Source organism: Panthera tigris, chromosome B4 (genome assembly GCF_018350195.1).
Source record: "Panthera tigris isolate Pti1 chromosome B4, P.tigris_Pti1_mat1.1, whole genome shotgun sequence".
NCBI lineage: Eukaryota > Metazoa > Chordata > Mammalia > Carnivora > Felidae > Panthera > Panthera tigris.
The window spans coordinates 89,087,986-89,102,411 of NC_056666.1; the positions used below are offsets into that span (position 1 = coordinate 89,087,986).

General features: G+C 43.0%; 1 protein-coding gene and 1 non-coding gene across 2 annotated transcripts in view; both read left to right on the forward strand.

Moving 5' to 3' along the window:
* Positions 1 to 14,426, forward strand: part of RASSF3 (Ras association domain family member 3) — a 74,842-nt gene that overhangs the window by 27,038 nt on the left and 33,378 nt on the right. The window lies entirely within an intron of this gene.
* On the forward strand, positions 6,734 to 6,835 carry LOC122240626. The gene has a single exon (XR_006220405.1). It is a non-coding gene; the product is annotated as a U6 spliceosomal RNA (small nuclear RNA).

Sequence of the window (14,426 nt, forward strand, 5' to 3'; positions counted from 1 at the left end):
ATTTAACAATTTGAAAATATTTATATCGGAGAAAAAATATTTGTAGGCTACAGTGTCTAGAACTTCAGGTTCTAGAGCCAGACTGTGAATTCTGACTCTGGTGCTGCCCCTTAGAGCTGTGTGACCTTGGGCGAGTCTCTTTCTCTCTTTTAAAAATTATGGTAAAATATACATAACATAACTTTTACCATTTTAACACTTTTTAAGTGTATAATTAAGTGACATTAAGTGTATTCACATTGTTGTGCGGGCAAGTTTCTTAACTGATCATTGTCATCACGGCTTTCTTGAGGTTGTTTTGAATGTCAAAGAAGGTCATGCATGTAAAAAGCATAGTCATGGCCTAGTCCCTAGTAATACTCAAATGTCAAAATATTATATATATTTTCATTTAAATAAAAATTGTTACGTATTTAAGACCTACAACATCATGACTTGATATATACACAGTGAATTATCGCCATCAAGCTAATTAATGTGTCATTTCTTCATAGTTAACCATTATTTTTTGTGATGCCAGCAACCTGAAATCTGTTGTAGGATATTTCCTGGGATCAGTATGATATTAACTATAGTTATCCTATCCTGCCTGTATGTTAACTCTTTAACCTCATCTCGCAGAACCGAAACTTTGTACCTTTTGACCAACAAACATTAACAGTTGTTAAAGTATTCAATACACAGATCTTCACGACATTTTTTAATTGGAAAAGATTTTAAAAATGGCATGTATACAGGTGCCTGGGGGGGGTCAGTCGGTTGAACATCTGACTTTGGCTCAGGTCACGGTTCGTGAGTTCGAGCCCCATGTCGGGCTCTGTGCTGACAGCTTAGAGTTGGAGCCTGCTTTGGATTCTGTGTCTCCCTCTCACTCTTCACCTCCCCAGCTTGTGCTCTGTCACTCTCTGTCTCTCAAGAGTAAAATAAACATTAAAAAAAAAAAAAGGCATGTATAGGTTAAATGCAAGAATAGAGAGGGGAAAAAGAAAACCCCAAAGGGTTTACTTCTCTGGGTGATAGGATAAATCTCATTTGGCTTCTGTGTTGTTTTTTTTTTTCCTCTCATAATTGTCTTGTTTTTCTTTTGTAAATGAAAAAAATTTGCATATGAATTTTATTCTGGGTAGAAACAGCCGGAGGTTCCTGCAGGTTAATCCTAAAAAGGACAGTTTGATTTTTCAGTTTCTCTTAGAGTTTCATTTGTTCCCCTTGATTGACTAATTATTTAAATAAAGTTACCATTCGTTGTGGCATGCATATGGTTGTGTCCAAAATACACTTTCATACAATGGCGACTTCTTAAGAGCATCCTTAAAAGTGCATATCGTTTGTTAATCTTACTGTGGTATTTTGTTTGTCTTAACTGTAGTTTCCTGTTCTTTCGATTTTTGCGTGTCGACTTGCTGAAAATAAATATTTTGTTTTACTGGGTTAGTAAGCCAGACAGAGTGGTGTTGACAATTCAAGGAAATAGCCCAAGCCATCATCAGTTAAAATTGCATTAAGAAGCCAGGAGTACCTTGATTAGAGTTTTATAAGGTAGAGAGCAGGAATATTCTAAATTCCTGGTGCCCGAGCTGTGAAAACTGTTCCTGAAATGAAGGCGGGGAGAGCAGGAGAGGACGTGGGTGGGTCAGGGAGAATGAGGGCCAGCGAACCACACTTCAGTGCCCGCGGCTGGGCGCCAAAGACTTCTCAGCAGTGCTTTGTGCTGCCTTGGCGAACATTGCAGCCTTCTTAACGTCTGCTTAAAAACACCTACGTTTTCTTCGAGGTTTTAAGTGAGACTGCCTCCGGTATATATACCATATTTACCTGACCTCCAGTACACCTTGGTATGCCCCAAGGTTTGTACAGACACTGGCGTCAGAAACACAGCCTCAACAGCTTTGTATTTTGTTGCGGAATCAGGTGGGAATTGTTGATGGTTTGCATGCTAGGAAAGAGCCTCTGAGTTTATTTTGCTGATACTGAATGTCTGCTGGGCTGAGAATTTTTGAGGGATGGGCTGAAAGGGATTGAAGGAGATGGACAGATAATTATGGCAAATCAAGAGTGATGAGTATGGACCCTATTGATGAATAGGTACTGTATTAAGTGCTTTATTATGTGATCTCCTCCGTCAACTATCACAGTAACCCTGTGAGATAGGTATTGTTACCCACCATTTACAGGACGGTGTATTACAGATGAATTTATCCTTTTTAAAAAATGTTTATTGAGGCACCTGGGTGGCTCAGTGAGTTAAGCGTCTGACTTAGGCTCAGGTCATGATCTCACAGTTTGTAGATTCAAGCCCCATGTCGGGCTCTGTGCTGACAGCTCAGAGCCTGCAGCCTGCTTCGGATCCTCTCTCTCTCTCCCTCTCTCTGCCCTTCCCCTGTTTGTGCTCTCTCTCTCAAAAATAAACATTAAAAAAATTTTTTTTTTTAAATATTGCCATTTTGAAAGTTTTTGTGTTCTTTAGTTGTGTTGTTTTATTAAGTAAAACTTTTTGTTACTAGCCTTCTGTCATCTTTTACCAAAAACAACAACAAAAACCCAAAACAAAAGATATTTTGTTCCTGAGGTTAAGAATGGAGTGTGGTTTATCTTCAGACACAGAATCCTCATCTTTATTTGTGTAGGTATTTGAATTTTGAAAATCGAGGCATGACTAGTATAAAGTAAAATGTATAAATCTTAATTGTACAGCTTAATGCGTGTCTCTTCCCCTCAGTTTCCCTCCCCTCTTGCCCCTCCCAACTAACAGCTATTTCCAGCTCAAAATACAGTATGTTTCTGGTACCCCAGAAGGTTCTTTTGTGTCCATTCCTCCCCCCCCCCCACCCCAGTGTATGTGCTGCTGAAGTGAGCACTTTTGTAATCATTTCTAATCAGTAATATTTTCACCTCTCTGCTAGAACCACTGTACTTTTAGTTTAAAGTTTATTTCTTTATTTTTTAAGAGTGCGAACGCAAGTGGGGGAGGGGCAGAAGGAGAGGGGAACAGAGGATCTGAAGCAGGCTGTGTGCTTCATATCAATGAAATCTGGAGTATATACTTTTTCTGTAGCTGACAGCTTTTGCCCAATGCAATGTCATGTGATTCATCCACATGTGATTTATCATTAACAGTAAACGAAATCCGGGGTGCCTGGGTGGCTCAGTGGGTTAAGGGGCTGACTCTTAATTCTGGCTCAGGTCGGGATCTCAGGATTGTAGCATCGAGCCCCACATCAGGCTCTGTTCTGAGTGTGGAGCCTGCTTAGGATTCTTTCTCCCCCTTTCTCTGCCAACACCCCTGCTCATTCTTTCCCTCCCTCCCTCCCTCCCCCCCCCCTCTCTCTCTCTCTCTCTCTCTCAATAAATAACTTAAAAAATAAATGAAGCCCATATTTGTTTTATTCGTGGGGTTGTTTTTAGGTCCTTTTAGGAGTATTAAACAGTACATGAGAAATCAGTCCAATTTTAAGAGTCCTGTGTGAGGTACCCAAGGTAGGAAATGCATATGGCTGACCATGACATAGAAAGTGCAGAGGAAAACTCCTGACGATGTGCTGTGGCTGCCCTGGTACCAGGCTTTGTGTAGAAGGAATGAGACCTGTACCTTGGAAAGTGGCTGGACCTCACGCAGATGGGCACTAGATTTTGGGCTAAGGGATGGAATCTGGGCTCCCAACAGGTGTTTGTGTTTGATGGCAGGCATAAATTTGGTCCTCAAACCTGGAGCAGGTCAAGGAGGCACTTCCTGAATGTCTGGCCCTGCAACCTTTGAGATATGTCCCCACTTTGGAAAGGTTCTTTGGGCAGCGGGTATGGCATTGCAGTAGGATGTTGGCCATGTCGAACTGAGGGTCAGGAGGGAGATCTGGGCTGGAGAAAATGAACACAAAACTGGTTGTAGCTGTGGAAGTGGACTGGGGTTCCTGGCTGGAACTCTAGAGTGGTGGGGTTCACCCGGATGGTTGTCAGAATTGCTCATAAAACTCGTGGAAATACAGTGGCTGGGCCTACCTGGAAGCTTTGATGGGTGTTCTGGGGTCACAGCAGTCACTTGGATTTTTGTTTATTTTGAGAGAGAGAGCATGTGAGCTGGGGAGGGGCAGAGAGAGGAGAGAATCTGCCTGATGTGGGGCTCAAACTCACAAACCAGGAGACAGTGACCTGAGCTGAAATCAAGAGTTGGACTATTAATTGACTAAGCCACCCAGGTGCCCTGCTATTTGGATTTTTAAAAATGCCTCTATTTATTCTAATGTACTTTCCCTCCCCATGCTGCAGGTTAGAATCAGTAAGGAAAATGGGTCTTGAGCTCCCCTCTAGGACACAGTCAGATCCCAGGAGAGTCAGAAGATGGAAATGTTGACACCTGGCTAGGCAAGAGAGCAGTATTAAATGTGTCTGGTTTCCAAAGTGGTCATGATGTGCCTGCTTAAACACTTCCAGAACAGAGAGCTTGCCAGTTTCCCAGGCAGCCGTTTTTGGAAGATCGGAAAAGCTTTTTGGTAAAACAAGTCAAACTGTCTCCTTGTGTAGCTTTCACAGAGTGGGCTTTGCTTTTGCAGAGTGGGCTTCATATCTCCCTGGTTTCCTTTTCCCATGCTGAACCTCCCCAGTGCTTACTCCTCCTGTGGAGTTTTCAGAGCCTCTGTTACCATCGTCTTTCAATTGGTCCTCTTTCCACTATTGCTCTTCAAATAAGACATCTCCCAAATTAGGCATTTTTTTTGACGAGCACGAAGTAGATTGGGACCATTTACTCCTCTCTTGTTACAAAGATAATAATATACTTCTGTCTTTTTTGAGGGGGAGTGGAGGGATCACAAGTGTAGACCTTACGTGTGCCTTTAGTTCATCGTGGATTCATCTTATTCTTTGAGCCCCTGGATGTTAACTTTGATCTGGCCCACCCTCCCAGCTGTCGTTTCGCCAGCGTGATGAGCAAATTTGATCCTCCCCAAGGAGAAGAGGAAGCAGAGCCTCCGAGCCAGGCTGAAGCAGTGCCTCAATGTCCCTATCTCATGACTCCCATAATGTGCTGAGTTCTGAGCTGACAGAGAAGATCAGATTCAAATATTTAATCAATAGTTGGCTAATGAGTTGTCTTCTGTGGCTAAAATAAAATTGCCTTTGCACCCCATGAGATGTTTACTAGGGAGTTTTAGGGGTCCTGCCTCTTCCTGTACCTTACAGAAGCAGTTGCACTAAACTTGCACCAAAGTGATTTGCCATTTTAGGTGCTTCCTATGGATTCTTACATGTATTTGCTTACAGTAAATCACACTCCTTGGAAAGTCCCTGCTCTGAGTATTTACTTTTAGTCCTGTAAACTATATGACTTGGAGTTGCACATAGCACTGACTGAGCCAGCCAGGCACCCCCAAACGTTCTTATTTTGAAATATTGGAAGATCTAAGGCAGCAGCTTGAGATTTACAACAGACTAGTTGGTGGTTAGACATTAGATTATCATGCTTTTCAGTGTATCAGCAATATCCTTTTTGAATAGGGATGAAGAGGAGTGGCATTGTGACTTCAAATTAGCTGAGGTTCTAATGGCAGAATAAACAGTGTAATCTTAAGGTTTCTTGAATAGTATAATTTTCTGAATGATGACATATTTTTGTTTTGCTTTGTACAACCAGATCTGTGACTTCTTTAAAGGCATTGTTTTTAAACTTTCTCCACCTTTCTGTGTATGCTGTAGCACACTGCTTGCTTCATGGTAGGTGCTCAGACTTTTTTTTTTTTTTTTGAGAGAGAATGCACACACGGGGGAGGAGCAGAGAGCGGTGGGGGGGGGGGGGGGGAGAGAAAATCCCAAGCAGACTCCATGCTGTCAGTGCAGAGCCAGATGCAGACTCCATCCCATGACCGTGAGATCATGACCTGAGCCAAAATCAAAGAGTTGGATACTTAACTGACTGAGCCACCCAGGGGCCCCAAATTCTCTTTAAAGTCTTGGTGTCTTCAGTACTCAACCAGAAGCATGTCTGTGGAGTGATGTCTGAGGATGACCTAACCAGGTCCTAACTCCAGTTCACCCTCCAGGATCACCAGGTTGGTAGAGGGCAGTTGTTAGTGGAGCTCCTCTGGATCCAAGAGCAAATTCACGTTGGAGAAAGATATTATCGCTCCAGTGTCAGATTGCCTAGTTTCCCTCCGTTCTCTCAATTCTGACTCCCACTAAAATCACTTTAGTAGCACTAGGAGGAGTATTTTCTACCTTGGCATAATCGTCTAGCCACTATTCTAATTTTCTTTTTTAAACATTTTATTTTGAGAGAGAGTGCGTGCATGTGTGAGAATCAGGGAGGGGCAAAAAGTGAGAGGGAGAGAGAGAATCCTAGGCAGGCTCTGTACTGTGAGTACAGAGCCTGATGCGGGGCTCAAACCCATGAACCGTGAGATCATGACCTGAGCCAAAATTAAGAGTTGGGCACTTAACCAACTGAGCCACCCAGGTGCCCCACCACTAGTCTAATTTTTAATTAAAACTATCTTCCATCTGAAACTAATTCACCAAGGTTCCTTTCTCTCATTTCCAAGTAAGTGATTTCAGTCATGTGCATCTTTGTTTTTGCATTAACTTCCATGGATGCTATTCAAAAGACAAAACAAAACTACTTACTAGTGCCATGACTTACTAGTCTTAAGAGCTAATGACACCAATACCCATCCCAGGAGAAATCCGCTCCAGAGTGAAGTGAGAGCAAGGGGAGATGCTTAATTCACAGATGGTTTGTGGACACGTTCACTTCAGCACATACACTAAAATTGGAATGATGCAGAGAAGATTAGCATGGCCCCTGCTCAAGGATGACCTACAGGTTCGTGACGGTTCACTGTTTAACAAAGTGGTTTGTGCACAAAGCACATGCTTCCCTCTGAGTAACACTGCTATAAATCTGTAGAGGTGTTCAAATCTACATAAGTCCCACAGGTATTATATTTCGTATTTAGTATTTCTGTGACCAAATAGTTTACCTTAAAAAAAAAAATCTTGTGATGTCCCATTTCTTTTTTTCCCTTTTTTGAGAGAGAGAGAGAGAGAGAGAGAGAATCCCACAAGGGTCAGAGAGAGAGAAAACAGGGCTTGTGTTTTTGTTTTTGTTTTTAACCCGAAGTGGGGCACGAGCTCACTCAAAGTGGGGCTCATGCTCACCCCATGTGGGGCTCAAACTCACGAACTGTGAGATCATGACCTGAGCTGAAGTCAGGTGTTTAACAACAGAGCCACCCAGGTGCCCTGCGATATCCCATTTCTTTGAAACGGCTTCATTTAAGAGGATACGGTATCAAAATTAAAAAAAAAAAATGCACGTTATCAAATGAAGTATCATTCAGTGGCCTGTATGTGTTGTTTTTGGAGGGAATGAGGCCGGAATCTTCATGGAACAGCTGGCCAGATCTAGTTTCCTGGGGTGGTGGCGAGGCAGGGGACTGAGAAGAGAGTCCTAGATGCTATGGAGAGGAGTTCACTCCTGAAATGCTTGTTTTAGCCATTGTTATGTCTTCTAAAATTATCTAATTGTAGAAAACAAAAAACAGAACATGGTGCTGTTTTAGGAACATACATCTAGCTTAAACACTTTTTCTATTTTTAAAAAAATTAAAAAAAATTTTTTTTAAAATTTTTACTTTCAAGAGAGAGAGAGAGACACACACACAGAGCATGAGTGGGGAAGGGGCAGAGAGAGCGAGAGGGAGACAACAGGATCGGAAGCAGACTCCAGGCTCTGAGCTGTCAGCACAGAGCCCGACACGGGGCTCAAACTCATGAACCCTGAGATCATGACCTGAGCCAAAGTCAGAAGCTTAACCAACTGAGCCACCCAGGCGCACCCCCCCCCCCCCCCATTTTTCTCTTTTTAACTGGAATCTCATTGTCGGAGGAGGAGATCTTGGGATATGCCTACTTACAAAATTTCTGAATGTAATGTTTACTAGACAGAATTATTTTTTTTTTTTTTAACAATTTTTTTTAACGTTTATTTATTTTTGAGACAGGGAGAGACAGCATGAACAGGGGAGGGTCAGAGAGAGAGGGAGACACAGAATTCGAAACAGGCTCCAGGCTCTGAGCTGTCAGCACAGAGCCCGATGCGGGGCCTGAACTCACAGACCGCGAGATCATGACCCGAGCCGAAGTCGGCCACTTAACCGACTGAGCCACCCAGGCGCCCCTAGACAGAATTATTTTTGAGGTTATTTGTGGCATAGGTGTATATGCATCTGATGGTGACGGACAGGTATGTACCGGACTTTTAAGTACTTGCTAAGTACTTTGGAAGATGTAGAAGGAATGTAAGACTTTTTTAAAGATTTTATTTTAAAGTAGTCTCTATATCCAACGTGGGGCTAGAACCCACAACCCTGAGATTGAGAGTCCCACACTCCACTGACTGAGCCAGCCCGGTGCCCCTGGAATGGAAGACTGTTAACGAGATACTAACTTTGAGATGGCCTAATGGGAAGGAGTGGGGTCCAAGTACTAATGGGGATAGGATTTCTGGGTCTGTGAATATTGTAAATTTAGATCTTGGGAATGGTTGTATACATTGTGAGTATACTAAAACCACTGACTTGTGTGCTTCACGTGGGTGAATTTTATGGTTACGTGAGTTATATCTAAATAACTTTAAAAAAGAGATGTTACCAATTTTTAGTGCAGAGAAGATTCCCAAATTGCTTGTGATTTCCTGCTTTCCTTTTTCCATTTGCCAGATCTCCCAAAGTAGTTGAAATGAAAGATAAAGAACCTTTAACGCTCGTATCTTCTGGTGGTAAGGAAATGCTGAGTGGCCCTGAATTTGTGCAGTGAATGTTGTTTATACAAGCCTGTGTCTTTTAGCCCAGAGACCAGAAAAAAAACAGGCTGAAGGCTCGCTTGAGCAAAAAGCGATTGGAGAAATGGGCCTGTCTGCCCGTTGGAAAACCTGGGACTTCATGATATTGGTCCCTTAATTTATGGACCATTCCAGGCTGTCAACAAAGTAGTTGTCTAAAGTAAAATCCTGACACATGCTCTAATGTGGATGAACCTTGGAGACCTTAAGCTAAGGCACAAAAAGACAAATGTTACAGGATTCCACTTACATGAGCTACCTAATGTAGTGAAATTTATAGAGATAAAGTAGAATGGTGGTTGCCAGAGGCTGGGGGAGAGGAAAATAGGGAGATACAACAGATACAGAGTTTCAGTTAGAGAAGGTGAAAGCAGCCTGGAGATGGGTGTTGGTATGTTGCAGAACTGTGTGAAGCTGTACTTGATGCCCCTGAACTGTACACTTAAAAATCAGTAAAATGAGGGGCGTCTGGCTGGCGTAGTAGAGCGTGTGACTCTTGATCTCATGGTCAGTTTGAGCCCCATGTCGGGTGTGGAGTTTACTTTAAAAAATGGGTAAAATGTGGGGTGCCTGGCTGGCTCAGTCAGTAGAGCTGGCAACTCTTGATCTTGGGGTCATGAGTTTAAGCTCCACATGGGGTGTAGAGCTTACCTAAAATTAAAAGAAAATGGGTAAAATGTTAAATTCTTTTTTTATAAAGTATTTTTTTCTTTTATCTTTTAAAAATGTTGATTTTTTTAAAAAAATATTGTTTTTAACATTTATTTTTGAGACAGAGAGAGACAGAGCATGAACGGGGGAGGGTCAGAGAGAGGGAGACACAGAATCTGAAACAGGCTCCAGGCTCTGAGCTGTCAGCACAGCTGACTCGAACTGGGGCTCGAACTCATGGACCGCGAGATCATGACCTGAGCCGAAGTCGGCCGCTTAGCCGGCTGAGCCACCCAGGTGCCCCTAAAATGTTTATCTTGAGAGAGAGAGCACGCGCGTTCATGCAGGGGAGGAGCAGAGAGAGGCGTAGAGAGAGAATCCCTAGCAGGCTTCATGCTCTCAGCGCAGAGCCTGACTCGGGGCTTAAACTCAACGAACCGTGAGATCATGACCAGAGCCAAAACCAAGAGTCCGAGGCTTAACCGCCTGAGCCACCCAGCATGGGACTTACTTTTAAGTAATCTCTACACCCAGCATGGGACTCAAATTTATAATCTCGAGATCAAGAGTCACATGCACTACTCACTGAGCCAGCCAGGTGCCCCTAAAATTTTAAATTCTATGTTATGTATATTTAAACACACACACACACACACACACGCACACAGAGAGAAATTAATTAAGAGTGAAATCACTTTGGAAGAAAAGAGAGTGGGACACAGCATCTGAATTCTCCACCAGACTGAGCACTGGTTCCAGTAGCTTAGCTTCTGCCACTATCCCGAGTATGTGTGAGGGACGAACCAGATGCTCAGCGAGGTCTCCACCTACTGTACCTTCCTTCTGATCCTCCCACCTGTCATTCCTGGAGCATCTCCTGTGTCCCAGAAATTGAGCTCTGCCCTGGAGAAAGGTAAACGTGTGCCCCGAGGCATTGATAATCCCGAGGGAGGTTGGGAGAGATGCATTTGCTTTTTGCCAAGTGTCCCATCGCATAGTGTGCTCATCTGTGGTAGTAAGTGTGGGTGGCACTATTTAGGTAGTATTTGGGGGGTGGCAGTGAAATGTCTGGAACCCGGTTTAAAGTAGTCAAATCAGTACATAGCTGACATTTGATGCCCACAGATGCACTCTTAAAAAAGTGTCAGTAGAAGAGTAAGACTCGTTTATAGCCTGAAAATTCATCATGGAAGAAAGAAGTCCTCATGGTGCCAGAGGAGCTGTGCACTTTTGTGAGGAGCCACCAGGATGAGGAAGAGGCAGACTTACCTGATGGCTCTCCTGTTTCCTGGGGCAATACAAGGCCAGACACACCGCTAGTTCCTTCAGGAACTGACGGGGCAGTCAGTGGAGGACACAAGAATACAAACCCGAGACGAAACATGTTTACAGTGTCCTGTAACAACATAGCGTAGACTGGGTGGCATATAAACCCCAGGATTTTATGTCTCACAGTTCTAGCGGCTTAGAAGGCCAAGACGAGGGCCGTGCACATTGGGTGTCTGGTGAGGGCCTGCTTCCTGCTTCACAGCAGTGTTTTGCTGTGTCCTCCCTGGTGCTCACAGGGGCGGAGGAGCTCTCTGGAGTCTTTTCTGAGGGCACTAATCCCTCAGGAACCTGATCAAGTCCCACAACCCACCTCCTAATACCATCTCACTGGGGATTAGCACTTCAACATACAAGTATCAGGAGGATGCAAATATTCAGTCTGTAGCACAGAAGCAATATATAATTAGTTGAAAATTAATTTGCTAAGAACAAATGACGGAAGGGAAACATGAAAGTCTGATGGGTCATTGATCATGAGCTTGGACAGTCTAGCTTCAAAACACACTTTATATGCTGTCAGTGTTTTTAGGGAGAGCTCATTCTCAGAGGCGGTCTTCATCTGTTAAATAAATTCTTTACCAGGGAGGAGGAGGAGGTGAGGGAGGAGGTAAGGAGGTGAAGGGAGGCAAGGATGTGATATTTTTGGAACAGCTTGAAATACAAAGTAATTTCCTGATAAGATTAGTTCCTCTTAAGCGAAACCCCAACTGTGGTCACTTGCTTAGTAATGAAGAAGTCCAAGCAAACTGGACAGGTTTAGAAAAACTGGGTCCCTAGCTCTTGTGCTGAATTCCCAGGTCATGTCCTACACCCACTTGAAGTTCATTTCTGGATCAGGGAGGCATCAGTTTTTGTGGAGTACTTTATTTTGATTTGATTTGTTTGTGAATTTCGTAAGTAAATCAGTCTTTATTTCCCTGTCACTTTTCCATATGGAAAAGCACTTATTCAGAATAGAGCAAATTTTGAAAGGAAGTATAGAAAAATCAATGCTGGGACACCTGGGTGGCTCAGTTGGTTAAGCGCCTGACTTTGGCTCAGGTCATGATCTCACGGTTCATGAGACTGAGCCCTTTGTGGGGCTCTGTGGAGCCTGCTTGGGATTCTCTCTCTCCCACTCTCTCTGCCCCTCTGCCATCACGCTCGCTTTTTCTCTCAAATAAACTTTAAAAAAAGAAATGAAAAACGCTAAGAATTAGGTATTATTAGCAATGCTCCTGTAAACAAATTCTGTTTTTTTCCCCCTATAAAAGGGACACTAGAAAATAATTACACTAAAAGCAATACTTCTTTCCACTTGCTAATTCCATTATCATTCACAGTTACATTTAGAAGCTGTTGTAATAGGCATTTAAAAGGAAATTATTAAAGAGCTATCTTATTGTGTTTAAGGGTATGAATACTGAGTCTATGTTGGCTTGTATTATAAGGAAACTGTTGCCTAAACCTGGCTAGGTACTGTTAGGGACAGATACAATTTCATATTTCATAACTAAGTTTCTACTTGGTCATTAATCTGATTTCTTGACCTTTAAGGAGTAGGTCACAAATCATTTCTTTTGTGTTTTTTTTTTTTTTAAATAAGCTATGATACTGTCATTTATTTTATATTTTAAATGCAGGGAAACATCTTTAAAATATGTTTTCCCTGGTGACTAAGATAATACATGCTCAATGCACAATACTTGGAAGTTAGGAAAAAAATGGAGAAGTTTCTGGAAAATCTCTTCCTTTCAGGCAGTCTGTTTCAGGATAACTGCTGGGTGTGTTTTGAGCAAGCTGATTCCCTGTTGGTTTGCTTTCATCCAGCCTAGCCACCCCTTCTGCTTTGGAGGATGTATTTGGAGAGGGGCTTGTCAGGGTATACCACTGTCCTTTTCCTGCCTCCTGTCTGGTCTCTTGAATGTGGGGGATTTGAGAGGCAGTCACCTGGCCTTACCCCATCAACTTCCTGTCTTCTCCATGGGTGCACAAGGAGCTTTATTTTGCATTTGTTAAATGTTAAAGTCAACAGGGGGCACCTGTCATTGGAACCCGGGACTCTTGATCTCGGGGTTGTGAGTTTGAGCTCCTTTTGGGGGTAGAGCTTAAAAATAAAATCTTAAACAACAACAACAACAACAACAAACCAACCCATTGAAGTCAACAGAATATACTGCAGCAACCCTGTACTTGCGAATGTGTGTTCTCGGGGTTTGTTTCTAAATCTGGGGCAATCAGAAGGCTTTCTGTACAAGGGAAGAGCCCTCCAGTGGTAGGCATTGGGTTCAGATTCTGGCTCCACGATGCACTGGAATTGTAGCCGTGACAAACAAGCTCAACTTGGTTTTCTCATTAATAATAGCGTTCTTTAGATAAAATTATGTGATTGATTGATGCATAACAGGCTACCTCCATTGATGGTGTACCCACCAAAACCTGTCTGTTTCTTTCATTCAGCAGTGTTTGTGGAGCATCACCTGCATGCCAGGCTTTGCCCTTGGTACTGGACACCAAAACAGAGAAAAGAATACCCTGTCCACAGGGAGCTCAGAAGGCAGTAATAAACAAGATAATTGCCTGAAATATATGATACATTAAGTAGTGATAGGTACTAAGGAGAAAAGAGTACAAGCGTGAAAGGGGTCTGTGTATGTGTGCATGTGTTGGGGGAAAGGAGGAAATAATTCAGTTATTGAACCTGTAATGTAGCTGCATGTTGTTTCCATGTGTGATGGATCTTGATACTCCAGTTGGAGGCCAGAACATGTCCCTTTGTTGAGGTGGAACTTCCTTGATGCCCCTGGCATGGTGTTTTCGGGAGGAAGTGGTGGGTTCTGATCCTGCCTGGCTGGGAGTGCAGGTTCTAGTAACGAAGGGTTTGAGAGGTACGTGTATGTGTGGTCTTTCGATCTATCCTGGAAAGTGCTTAGAATAGTGTCAAGCGTTCAATAAATTTTAGTTATTATATGTTAACACTGTTTAGCTATTGTCTCCTGTTATAAAACTCAAAAGTTTTAAATAGAAACCAGAGGGGCTGCTTTCTTGGAAAAAGTGCCTGGTGCTAGAAGCAGTAATTACGCAAGTGTTAGATTTGGAGCACAGATATGATGTGGACCCTCCTCCTCCCGATTTCCCACTCTCTCATCTTTTTTCCCCTTTCAGCCCTTGCGGCCATTTGGAGGAATAAATTTTTAAGGCAGGAGCCATGGTTAATGTATGTAACAGAGGCTGTGTGTTACTTAACGTCTGTTGAATCAATAGGCGAAAGGAACAAGCACATTCTCAAAGCACAGTCAAGTTTCTAAAAATGTACTTCGATAAAGGGATGAGGATAAGAGACTGTAGTAAAGGTGTGGTGCATGCTGATTGATGGGAAGACAAGAACAGTGCTTTTCCTAAACTTGAGCCATATCTAATTGAGCGACTACATACGGGTTTTGGAGAGTAACGGAATTCCATTCAGGGATGTGAGCTTATTCTGTGTGATGGTATACCATCAACTTCTCATTCTCAGTGATGCTTTTTTAGTTTAAGAAATAAGGATTGGGGCGCCTGGGTGGCTCAGTCGGTTGAGCGTCCGACTTCAGCTCAGGTCGTGATCTCACGGTTTGTGGGTTCGAGCCCCGTGTTGGGC